Raw genomic sequence first — 13,980 nt, 5'->3', positions numbered from 1 at the left:
TGCACTTGTGATATTTATCTTTAGTCACAGATCCCATAAACAGACATCACAAGGGCCCATTCAGCCATATGTTACTCCAGAATTGCTGGGAGAGTGGGACTCATTTCAGCAGCTTTTGCTTTTCCTCTTTCAATAGCTTTGGGTTTCCAAATGGCTCAGTAGCTTTTATTTTAGATCTAATATTTGACTTTTTCTCTAGCTGCTAGAAAATATTTGACAGGATTACAAAAAGATTAAACAGTGTAAGTAGAATGCTTATATCCTTTAGTGTAGTTACAATTTTGAAAATAACATTCAAACCAGATTATTAAATTGTGCTTAATAAAACATCTCAGAATGTTCCAATCAACTAGTCAATCAATTAAGCTCTTCATTTTTGAGAATCTGCTTGGACATCTTTGTGATATAGGTACCTAAGTATATAAAGAAAAAGACTAAAACAGAGAGAGGGGGGGAGAGAGAGGGAGAGGGAGATAGGGAGAGAGAGAGAGAGAGAGAGAGAGAGAGAGAGAGAGAGAGAGAGAACAAACCTGTTCACTATTTAAAGTAACTCACATCACAGTTATTTGTCATGAAAATAGACAGAGAAGTGAGCAGTCATTGTTGCTGGAGTATATATCGGAGATGTGATTGAAGTTTTAGGGTTTAACCATAGTTAGAGAGAATTAGTATTTGGAGGAATTTGTCTCAAGCTGGTAAGAGTGAAAGTCTCTGTGAACAAAGGATTAAATGTTGAGAGACAAGGAGGAAGTAAGTAGGTTTGCCTGATGTGCTAAGACCAGCATTTTGGGAAGTAGAGAAAAAAAAAAAGATATGGTGTGCTCAGGGTGAGCTCACTGGTCACCCCTGGAGTTTCATATAGTATGTATTTGGAAGCGAGCATTATCTATGCCAATGATGTAAGGCAAGATGCATTTCCAGAGAAACTAATCTAGAAGCAAGATACTAAATTAATTTTAAAAGAAAAAATGAATTAAGTAGGGGAAAATAAAGACATACTTTGGTTCTACATTTTAAAGTTTCTATCTTTCAAAAACGTGTTTTCAGAGCAAGTTACAGGATGGCCAGGGCAGCACAGAGAAACTCCTGATAAAACTGGTGTAGGAGGTCCTTCTGTTTATGTGTTGCTTCATTGGTTAATAAATGAATTCCTCAGAGCTAGGCAGAGAAAACTAAACTGAATGCTGGGAAGAAGAGGCAGAGGGAGAAGCCATGGATCCTCTACCTGAGACAGACACTGGTTAGTATCTTTGCTGGTAAGCCACTGCCACGTGGTGATATACAAATTAATAGAAATGGATTAAATTAATATAAGAGTTACCCAATAAGAAGCTAGAGCTAATGGGCTAAGCAGTGTTTTAATTAACACAATTTCTGTGTGATTATTTTGGTTCTGGGCAGCCGGGATGAACAAGCGGGCCCTCCACCTACAAAACCAAGCAAACAAAACAATTTCTCAGGATTGGGAAGAGAGATCAATCAATAAAGTGCTAGCTTTGAAGGATCAGTGTTTTATTCCCAGCACCCATGTAAAAGTCAGAATGTGTTCACACATTGCCCTAATTCCAGTGATCAGAAATAGAAAGATAAGTGGATCCTGGTTTCTTTGACCAACCAGCCAATCCTGAATTATCAAGCCTTTGGTCTAGTGAGAGACTCAAGCAAATGAGGTAGATGGCTCCTAAGCAACAATCTGTAAGGTTGATCTCTGGTATCTGTATGAACAAACATATATGTGCTCATATACCACCAGGCACAAACATGAGTATATACCCACATATACACACTCAGTTATGAAAAATGTCAATTTCATTAGTCATTCAAAAAATAGTTCCTGACAAGATAATACATGAATCAATCAGACCTTAAATTAGACAAGTTTTATGTGAAAAAATGATAAATTATAGACGAGATACTTTCCTTTTGGTTGTATATGCCATTAAGTGTTTCTTCCCTACTGTTATATTGAAACAAAACAGTTAGACATCTTAGTGACAGCTCTATGTAGATGAAATGTTTTCATTACATTCAGGATAATATGATAAACTCAAAAAACTTAGGAAGAGTGTCTGTAATGGTAGAAAATGCAATGAGAAAGAAATCTAAAATCACCAGCTGACTGGATAAAGCAGAATCAGCCAAGCTACCTGAAAGAGTTTAACACCAACTGTGTCATGTAGAAAGAATACTCTTAGACATGTTGAACTGCCTCTAGGCTGTGCAGATTGCTCCAGATTCACAGCTTTGTGATCTGTTACCCATGCTGGAGTGGGCTTTGGTGATGCAGCTGTCTTTGACATTTCTGCTTCTATAAATAACCCCTTATCTCTATTATTGTAAGTAACCCTACTAAAACTTACTGGTTCACCAAGTTGGTCTTTGGTGGTTCTTCGTAATTTTGTCTGTCATGAGCTCCCTATTTGGGATGAGATGTGTTGTGTGTCCCCAGGATTTTTTTTAAATCAAATAGCAGCACTTTAGCAGTCTTGTGATCAGTCATGTTCTCATCATCTCCATTACCATCTCCCTTGTCCTCGTGGGTACTCTTTCTATACAGAACTGTCACTTTTTGCTCTTTCTGTGTGCTAGCGCTCATTCACAACTTTCTCCACACAGCAGCTTTCCTGTGCTTTGATGCACTATTATATTCAAATATCACCATAAACTTTCTGTTCATAGTATCCATTCTACCTGTGGCAATGGCTAAAAGCTATTCTTCGCTTGCTTTGTAATCTTATTTTCTCTACTCTTTGAGATCCTTCCATGCAGCTACTATCCTCAACATCATAGAGTTCTGAGAGTATGCTATTATGTTAGCAATGCCCCTCTTCCTTCTCTTTCCATAGTTAAATGTTCATTACTTCCCTATAAGTTTCAACTTCCTAACCTATAGGAAGTCCCTTTTGGGGAATTATTACATGATTATTACATTGTTACTTGATGCTTGAAGCTTGTGCTCCTTTTATCCAGAAGAATAAACCAATAGACTAATAATGAGTCATGAGATCATCAGCTTTTGCTTATTTTTGTCTCCTTAACTATATTACAAAATACTAGAGTCTAAGAAAGATGAAAACACAGTTTTTCTCTTTCTTTTATTTTTAAAAATGTACCACATTGGATGTGTTTGGCAGACATTCAGTCATGTTTTTCTCCTGATTGATAGTTCCTAGACCCAGTGAAGAAATCACTTTACACACAGGCCATTTTTTTTTTGTCATCATGTTAGTTTTAATGTCTAGTATTTCACTGTGATTCTACAAGATGCATGAAGATTTAGATATGCCTGATCTATCAATACAAAGAGGCTTAGCTAGGCCATGGGAAGCTGGCACAGTGGGCGCTTAGCTTGCTGCCCAAGTATGAGGACTGGTGTTCTGATCCCCAGCACTCATGTGTAAAGTCAAGCATGGTAGCCACTGTCTGGGTGGAGTCAGAGACAGTGGATTCTGGAGATCCCCTGGTGAGCCAGCCTAGCCAAAACTGCAAGCTCTAGATTCAGTGAGAGACCCTGTTTGAAATATTAAGGTGGAACACAATGAAGGAAGACACCCAATGTCTACCTATGTATGAGTAAGAACACTGTGTGCACATTCATACACTACACATACAAAGCATAATTAGCTCCTCTACATGGATCTCAATTAAACCTTTACTACCAAGCCCTCTGTTGGATAAACTATCAGAGATTCCTGCAGTACAGAAGGGCTGTAAAAACTGTTTTATACCTATGAAGTGGTGTATGACTAATTCCCATTTCTACTGATATATATTCCTTAGGAAACACCTATTCAAGTTAAAAAACAGTCATAGATTTACTTGAGAATCCCCTAAGATTCCCTGACTTTGTCATTTCCGCTCTTAGGTATAATCCCAACATAAGAACACATATATGCCTTATCTCAGAAGATATAGTTAAGAACACCCTAGCACTCTTAATAGACAAATTTAAAAAATGATATTCTTGTGTGAAGAATAGAATAAATAAAGAAATTGTGTATGCTTATGCAATTATTTTGAAATACTATCCACAATGAAAGTGAATGCCATACCAAAAAAAGAGAAAAACTAGAGGAACATCATAAACATGATGTTGAGTGAGAGGAGTCAGATACAAATAATACATATTTTCAGTTATATGAATATACAATATGAAAAATCAAGAAACTAGGTATCATTAATTTTAAGAAGGAAATGATGATGTTTGGGCAGTTGAGACCCAAAAGTCATTATAGTAGTTAAATGAGAATGTTCACTTCAATAAAAAAAACAAGATACAGTGAACTAAATATTACTTGTCAAACTGTTCAGTTGCATATATCTTTTTTGGCTTATTTGGGTGTTTCTTGTTTAAATGATATGATTTGGGGCAATCTGAAGTCTGTATATAAAGTGCAAATAAGTGAAAATCAATTGTGTACAGAATATGTCTACATAGTCACAAACATGTTTGAGTCAAACACTTGCAATAGAATACTTGCAGGCTGATGTTTATGGGAAAGTAAATGGTTTCACTCTGGTGTTTATTATTGTTTTGAATAACTTATATTTGATTTTTGTTGTCTTCATCTTAAATGGTAATTGATGTGTAATGTTAACATATGCATATTCTGTTGCTGTTAAAAGTGTAAGCCATATTTTCATTTGTCTCATAGCCAGATACTGATTAACTGCAAAATGATAGCTAACAGAAAATCAGTACTTTTCTGGCAGACTCTACAACAAATTCTTTTAAAAAGTTTTTATGCCTCAATTAACAAATAATGTATTAGTTCTTATTATAGCATTTTCAATCACTCTGTGAAAATATATTCTCTCTCCCCTCTTCTCCTCCATCCCTCTCTGTCCTTGTACAATCTAGTTCCACTGGTGTTTGGATCACACATATTTTGTTACTTTTCCCCTCATTCTCCTACCTCTTGTTTTGCTCTTATGTTCCATGTCCTATATTTCCCCTTCCCCCCTCACACACACACATACACATATACATACACTCTGCAAGTGTGCATGTCTTTCTGAGTCTTTTACCTCATCAAATATTATTTTCCACATCCATTTATTTTCCAGTACACTTCACAATTTTATGTTTTTTTCTTTACTGGAGAATAAACTTCTGTAGCATTAGAAACCACATTTTATTTGTCCAATCATCTGTTAATGAATGCCTTGCCTAGTCTTATCTCCTTTCTGTTGAAAAAATGGCTCTGATAAACAAGGAGTTGTACATACCTTTGAGTAGGATGTAGAGCTTTTTGGCTATACAGCAGGAGTTGCACAACTGGGTCACATGGGTACCACAGAGTACCTTCTCCACCTGAACAAAAGCCACATATAGTGATCAGATTATTTGATCATCTTTAAATGCAGACAGTAAACTTGAAAATTGTAACATCTTGATGAAGAAGATGAACTAAATAATCAAAAGAGCAGGAATATGGTCTAAAATCCAAATCAAGGACTCTAACCATCCCATCTTCAATTTTAATATGCATCTATATACAGATTGTAAATAAAACCACTAACATTTTAATATAAAAAATTAACTTTGAAGTTTCACATAATTATATTTATTACAGACCTTGTAGTATTGTCTGAGTTAGAAGCTCTTGTGTTAGAAATGCTTACATAGTAGGCTATACATGGCAGTATGTCAGAAGTGAACTTATATGACTTCTTCAGTTCAGTGTTCTCATGTGAATATGGTCAGAATTGTACAGCTAAATCTTAAAACATCTTCAACGAATGTAGGCAGAGGCATTAAAAAATCAATATTATCCTCAAAGTGAAAAATAAGTTTTTTCTTGCTAATGCTACTAAATTTTATAAAAAAAATTAAAGTTACAATAAAATACCTGAGTAGTGATTGAATGTAATTTACCAAACTTGCACATTTCTATAACCTGTGACAGAATTAACAGTCTTCTACTCACAGAAAAATATTTTAAGTTTCTAAATGTCCTCATTATACAAAATTTAACACATTTCTTCTAGATAGCATTTATAAATACACATTTGAAATTTATAAAATATAATAAGTGATTAAGCCCCTTTAATAATTTTACCATAAGATACAAACTATTTAAAGTTTTAATGTAACCTAGAAATGCGTTTGAAATATATGAGCAGAAACATTGAAAGATGTCACCTCTCAACCCTGTTGAGGTAATGAATGTGTTCTTATCCTTGAGAACCTTCTAGAGCAAATTAAAATGGTTTTGTAAATTATTGTAGTAAGAAGTACTTTATAGCTGCTTTCATTAAAAATAAATACATTTTTATTAAAAAGCAAAACTGTCAGTACCTACCACACAGTGATCAGCATTTATATTAATATAAAAATAACAGTAGCTGACTTACCTGAGGACATTTTCTCCCAATGAAAGGGAAAAAATGAAATAACAGCAAAACAAAACAACGCCACTGTGATGAAGTAGTTACAGTCAACACCCTGCAGTCACTGAAGGAAATAACAGTTAATGTGACTTTAAGAAATAAAATTATCTGTTTTGGTTTTTCTCTGATTTTCTACTGATCTAAATCATGAAGTCTCTGTGGTCTTAATGCATAATCAGCAATCATGCTAAAATTTAACATATTTTTTCATAGTCTCTAAGAGTAAAGTGGCTTCATTATGACTATATTGTTATCTTTTTTGCTGTACCTATTTCTTTTGGTACTATGTTTCTTGTGTGTATGTTTCTCTCTCTCTCTCTCTCTCTCTCTCTCTCTCTCTCTGTGTGTGTGTGTGTGTGTGTGTGTGTGTGTGTGTGCATAACTGTAAGTTGACATGTGTATGTGCTTTTATAAGTCATTATAAGTCAGAAATTAACATCAGTCTTCCCCAGAGCTGCCATTAAAAGTGTGTTTGAAGGGCTGGTCAGTGGTGGCACAGCCTTTAATCCCAGCACTCTAGAGAAGCAGGTGGATCTTTGTGACTTTGAGGCTAGCCAAGCTAGTTCTAGGATAGGCACTGAGGCTATACAGAGAAACCTTGTCTCAAAAAACAAGACAAAAAGTGTGTTTCAAAGGCTGAAGTCAACAAAAACAACAACAACAACACAACAAAACAAAGAATTAATGAAACAAAGAGTTGGTTCTTTGAGAAAATCAACAAGATAGACAAACCCTCTTTCTAAACTAAACAAAAGACAAAAAGAGAATATCCAAATTAAGAAAATCAGAAATGAAAAGGTGGACATAACAACAGATATGGAGGAAATCCAAAGAACCATTAGGTCATACATTGAAACCCTGTACTCCACAAAATTGGAAAATCTAAAAGAAATGGATGATTTTAAAAATATTTGGTACCAAATACCAAAACTAAATCAAGACCAGATAAACAACTTAAATAGACCTATAACTCCTAAGGACCTTTAACATTCGTAACTTACTTTTCCCAATAAAGATACTCTTACCATTTTCAATGGCAGGAATTAACTGATTATCGATTTAAAAATCAGTGGCACAAATTACATACATATAAGACGATATAAAAATACAGTGTGACGTAAGGAATTAGAGTACAGTACCATATCAGCTGTATCTAAGAGGTAGAATTCTTATCACAGTCTTACAGAAAAGACACAGTAGACTCAGGTGTAGTCTACTTATCAGTTATGGTACCTATAGATTGCTTCTCTTCTCCTTGAAAGTGGAAACAAAAGACTTTTTAGGTAATGATCTCACTTTGTTTTGTATATGCTGTAGGAGTTTTGCTTAGAATACTAGAACAATTTCTTGGCCAGTTACTGATTATATCTGACATTTATCTCATGTTTTGAAAACCTCTGAATAGTAAAAAATAAATTTCTAGTCTTCTCCCAAGGGAAAAATATATATTTTTCCAAGAAGGAAAAAATATATCTCTGTACTATTCTGAATATAAACTGTAAATGAAGCAAATATTTCTCTAAGTACCATATGTGTGTGTGATAATAAGGTAGTAAAAGATCGTTATTGCTCAGTAAGAATTACAGAAATATATAATATATATATTCTATATATATATAAAACACATCTATATCTATATCCATATCTATCTATAGCTATATGGGTTCGATACCCAGATTTAATTGTTGATTATTTCTAGTTGACAATACATTTATCATAACACTATAAATGTGTGTAATTTAATTCTGTTTTATGGTAAAGTTAAATTACTAGTATTTGAATAAGATTGAACTACAGACTAATAAGCTAGAAAGACAGCATTTTGTATTATTGGCTTTTATATCCCTATTAGCTGTTTATAATTTTGAATTATTTTAATTTTTTCAAGTCATAAGTGACCATATGTAAATTTGTGAAAATTGTGATAAAACCTGTAATGAATATGCTTAACCAGTACTAAATCTTATAGTAGAATGTACATTTTATAAAATCTACCTGAATATTTATGATTGAAAACAATAACTAGAAAATGAAAACTATTATATACACACACACACATACACACACACACACACACACACACACACACACACACACAAAGTCTCCCAAACAAAATAAGTTCAGGGAGAGATGGTTTCAGCATAGAATTCTACCAGAACTTAAAAGAAGAGCTAATACCAATTCTTCACAAATTGTTATATTCAATAGAAACAGAAGGAGTATTGCCAAACTCTTTTTACAAGGCTACAGTTACCCTGATATCCAGACCACACAAAGATTCAACTAAGATTGAGAATTATAGACCAATCTCCCTCATGAATACTGATGCAAAAATACTCAATAAAATACTGGCAAGTAAAAAAAAAAAAAAAAAAAAACAACATCATCCACCATTATCAAGTTGATTTCATCCCAGAGATATAGGGGTGGTTCAACATATGGAAATTTGTCAATGTAATCCACCATATAAACAAACTGAAAGAAAAAAATAAAACATGATCATCTTATTAGATACTGTAAAAGCCTTTGACAAAATTCAACACCCCTTCATGATAAAAAGCTTTGGAGATATCAGGGATACAAGGAATGTATCAAAACATAACAAAAGCAATATACAGCAAGTCGACAACCAACATCAAATTAAATGGAGAGAAACTCAAAGTGATTTCACTAAAATCAAGAACAGAACAAGGTTGTTCACTCTAACCTGATCTATTTAATACAGTACCAGAAGTTCTAGCTAGCGTAATAAGACAACAAAATGCAAACAAGTGATACAAATTATAAGGGAAGAAGTTAAAATTTCTCTATTTGCAGATGATATGATAATAGTGACTCCAAACATTCTACCAGGGAATTCCTAAAACTGATAAATGCCTTCACTAATGTGGTAGAATAAAAGATCAAGTAAAAAAAATCAGTAGCCCTCCTATACACAAATGGTAAAAGAATTGAAAAAGAAATCAGAGAAACATCACCCTTCACATTAGCTACAAATAACATAAAATATCTTGAGGTAACACTAATCAAAGTAGTGAAAGACCTGTATGAAAGAACTTTAAGTCTGAAGAAAGAAATTGAAGAATAAACCAGAAAATTAAGAGATTGCCCATGCTCTTGGATAGGTCAGACCAAAATAAGAAAAATGGCAATCTTACCAAAAGTAATCTACAGATTCAATCCAATCCCCACCAAAATCCCAACATAGTTCTTCACAGACCTTGAAAAAACAATACTTAACTTCACATGAAAAAACAAAATACCCCAGATAGCCAAAACAGTTCTGTACAGTAAAGGAACTTCGGGAGGCATCACCATCCCTGACTTCAAGCTCTACTATAGATCTATAGTAATAAAAACAGCTTAGCATTGGCATAAAAACCGACAGATTGAACAATGGAATTGAATTAAAGACCCTACTATGAATCCATACACCTATGAAATTTTGATTTTTGACAAATAATGTAAAGTTGTAGAATGGAAAAAAGAAAGCATCTTCAAAAAATGGCTCTGGCATAACTGGATGTGAAATGTAAAAGAATGGAAATAGATCCTTGTATATTCTTATGCACAAAACTCAAGTCCAAATGGATCAAAGATCTCAACATAAATCCAGTTACACTGAACTTTGTTGAAGAGAAAGTGGGAAGTAGCCTTGTATGCATGGGCACAGGAGACCACTTCCTAAATATAAATCCAGTAGCATAGACACTGAGAGCAACAATTAATAAATAGAACCTCCTAAAACTGAGAAGCTTTATAAGGTAAGGGACATAGTCAATAAGAGAAAATGACAGCCTACAGAATGGTAAAGATCTTCACTAACCCCACATCAGACAGAGGATTGAACTCCAAAATATATAAAGAACTCAAGAAACTAGACATCAAAATACCAAATAATCCGATCAAAAATGGGATACAGAGCCAGGAACTTGTGGTGCATACATTTAATCCCAAAACTCTTGAGGTAGAATCAGGCAAATCTCTATGAATTTGAGGCCAGTCTGCTCAACAAGAGCTAGTTCCAGAACACTCACCAAAGTTACACAGAGAAACTGTGTCTCAAAAAACAAACAACAACAACAAAAGGTGTATAGTGAATTGTCACCAGAGGAATTGCAAATGCCTGAAAGACACTTAAGGAATTTCTCAACATCCTTAGCTATCAAAGAAATCCAAATCAAAACACCTCTGACCTACCATTGCACACCTGTCAGAATAGCTAAGGTCAAAAACACCAAAGATAGCTTATGCTGGAGAGGATGCAGAGTAAGAGGAACCCCGCCCCCATTGCTGGTTGGAATGCAAACTTGAACAGCCACTTTGGAAATCAGTATGGTGGTGTTTTTATAGAATTGGGAATCAATGTACCTTAAGACCCAGCAATACCACTCTTCCCCAAAAGATGCACACTCATACCACAAGGATATTTGTTCACCTTTGTTCAAAGCAGCATTATTTGCCATAACCAGAACCCAGAAACAACCTAGATGCCCCTCAACTGAAACATAAATAAAGAATATGTGGTATGTTTGCACAATGGATTACTACTCAGTGGTAATTACATCTTGGAATTTGCATGCAAATTGATGGAACTAGGAAAAACACATCTCGAATTAAGTAATCCAGACACACAAAGACAAATATGGTATGTGATGACCCATAAGTGAATATTAGACATAAAGCAAAGGATAACCAGCCTATAGTTCACAACCCCATAGAAGTTAGGTAACAAGAATAACCCTAAGAGGCACATACATTGATCCCCTTAGAAAGGGAATTAGACAAGATCTCCTGAGAAAATTGTGAGTGTGGGGAGGAGAATGGAGGCCAGAAGTGAAGGAGGAGGGGAGAAGGGGAGGGAGGAGAACATGAGCGAACAGTGTAGCATGATTAATAAAAACCTAGGGACAGGGTGTGGTGTTCTTCTTTGATGTCAGAAATGCAAATCATCCAACCAGTGACACTTATCTCTACTTGAGTCTGAAATGGTGATCTTGCCTCAGAATGAGACTATGTATGAGAGCTCTCACCTCCTCTTTTATATTCCTCTCTAGGCCTAGGATGAAAGGTGTGTACCACTACCATCCAGTTTCTATGCAAATTTGCATGGTTACTGGGATTAAAGGTGTGTATCACCACTTCTGTCTGTCTGTAACGCTGACCTGTGGGGCTCTTTTATTCTCTGATCTTTAGGCAAGATATATTTAATAAAATACAAATGAAATATCACTACAGAATGGGATGGTTGAGATGGGGGAAGGACAGAGAAGCAGCACAAGGAAAGAGATATCTTAATTGAGGGAGCCATTATGAGACTATCAAAAAAAAACATGCACTAGGAAAATTCTCAGGAATCCATAAGAATGACCCAACCCCATCTAAGACCTTAAGCAAGAGTGAAGAGGGTGTGCCTGAACTGCCATTCCCTTGTAATTAGATTGATAATTACCGTAACCATCATCATAGAAACTTCATCCAGCAACTGATGAAAGCAGATGCAGAGATTCCCAGGTAAGCACTGGGCCCAGCTTCCAGAGAGACCAGATCAAGAGAGGGAGGAGTGATATTATGAGCAAAGGAGTCATGACCATAATGGCGTTACCCACAGAAACAGCGGACCTGAGCTCGTGAGAGATCATTGACTCTGGACTGATAGCAGGGAAACCAGATAGGAACAAATTAGGCCCACTAAACGTAGGTGACAGTTGTGTGGCTTGGGCAGCTTGTGAGATCACTGATAGTGAGAAAAGGATTTATCCCCAGTGCCTGAACTGGCATTTTGGAACTCATTCTTTTTGGAGCGATACCTTGTTCAGTCTAGATATAGGGTGGAGGGCCTCAGTCCTGTCTCAAAGTGATGTGTCAGACTTTGTTGAGCCCACTTGGGAAGTTTTACCCCTCTCTGTGGAGTGGATGGAAGGCGGGGGAGAGAGAAAGATGCGGGGAAGTGTGGAGGGGAGAAAATAGAAACTGGGATAGGTATGTAAAATGAGAAAAGATTGTTTTTTAAAAGTTAAATTTAACAATAAAAAAATTAAAAGTGTGTGTCACCACAGATAACCTCTCTCACAGAGTCCTAAGCTCACAGAGAAAGCCCCCAGCCTTGCCAATCCTACTATAATAGACTGTAGCCCTCTGAAAACATGAGCTAAAATAGCCCTTTACTCCACTGAATGGCATCTATTAGGTCTTTGTCATATTTGTTACTGAAGTAACACACAAACATTGTTCTTTTTACTTCAGTAGATTTCTGGCATGGTTGTGTATCAGGAGTAATGTTACTCAGAATCCCACTTTTTGCAGTGCTTATAATGTCTTTGTTGTACTGTTAAATATTATTTGAAGTGAATGGTGGATGGGCTAGGAGGAAGTAAGAGGGTGGGTGGAAGAACTGTGGTTGGATTGTAAAATGAAAATTTAAAAATAAATAAAAATTAAAAAAATCCAAAAACAGAAAAGAGTGGCTCATTTACTTAGCATTCAAAACTTTATATGTAATTAATGTATATATGAAAAATTGCATATGCATACAGATATCCATGGGTATCTGTTAAAGCCTGGGTCCAGTATTTTCCTAGAAATAACAAAATCCAAAGACAACAAAGTCCATATACAAAATTGCTTATAGTATTTGTATAAAAGCATTGCATAACTCTATTTAGTAGATTGCATTTATGCTATTATCAAATTCAATTAATTCCATGTAAAAGGCTGTTACACTGTATTTTTAAGGTACATACTAAGCATAGAAAAAGTTTGGTTTTGCAATACTTTTGATCTCCAGCTGATTGCAATGCCTGTGTTGGACCTTCAAATATGGAGGATGGGCAGTATATAACAATTTGTATGTAAAGATTTTATGTAGCCCATAAAGTTGAAGCCAAAACGCCACCTGGTGTTCGAAGTCTGATAGCAAAAGGAGGTTTCTGTTGCCTCTAACCATCTTCGTCTACTCTAAGTCAAAACATTATTTGCGAACAAAGTATTTTTTTTTTTTTGATTCGGAGAATGACTTCATAAATAGGCATGGGCTGAAATGTGCAACAACATGAACCACATTCAGGAGCTCAGTGAAGCTGATACTAATGAGTTAGAAAATAAACAAAAGTTTTTGCTTATAAATTATGTCTCATATATTAATTTTAATTAGTCTCATAGCATTTGATATGGGGCACACTGGTACCAAAATTTTATTTTAACTTTTGAAAGCCGTGGCAACCTCAGTGGAGGTAGGAAGCCAGTGCCTATCCTGGAATTATTTTGAATAGACTGTAGGAGTTCTATCCCAGTTCTCAGGAGAGACATTATATAGGTATGCTTTAGTACTTTGGGCTATGTTCATAAGTACAGCTATAGAGCTGGGGGTGCAGCTGAGAGACACTGGTGACTTGCAGAGTCCATCTTGAGGTCTTATATATAAAGCATACATAATAATGATGTACACCTCAAGTTCTTCTGGTGAATTAATGAGGTGCTAAGGGCAAAAGTACTGGATATATAGTACTAGAGTAGTGGTCGTAGATAGCATGTAGTTACTTGTGCTCACAGAAAGCACTAGGGAACATGTAAATACACAGGGCTGTC

The sequence above is a fragment of the Arvicola amphibius genome, chromosome 2, assembly GCF_903992535.2.
Source record: "Arvicola amphibius chromosome 2, mArvAmp1.2, whole genome shotgun sequence".
Lineage (NCBI taxonomy): Eukaryota > Metazoa > Chordata > Mammalia > Rodentia > Cricetidae > Arvicola > Arvicola amphibius.
Note: the sequence above shows the minus strand (reverse complement) of the source record.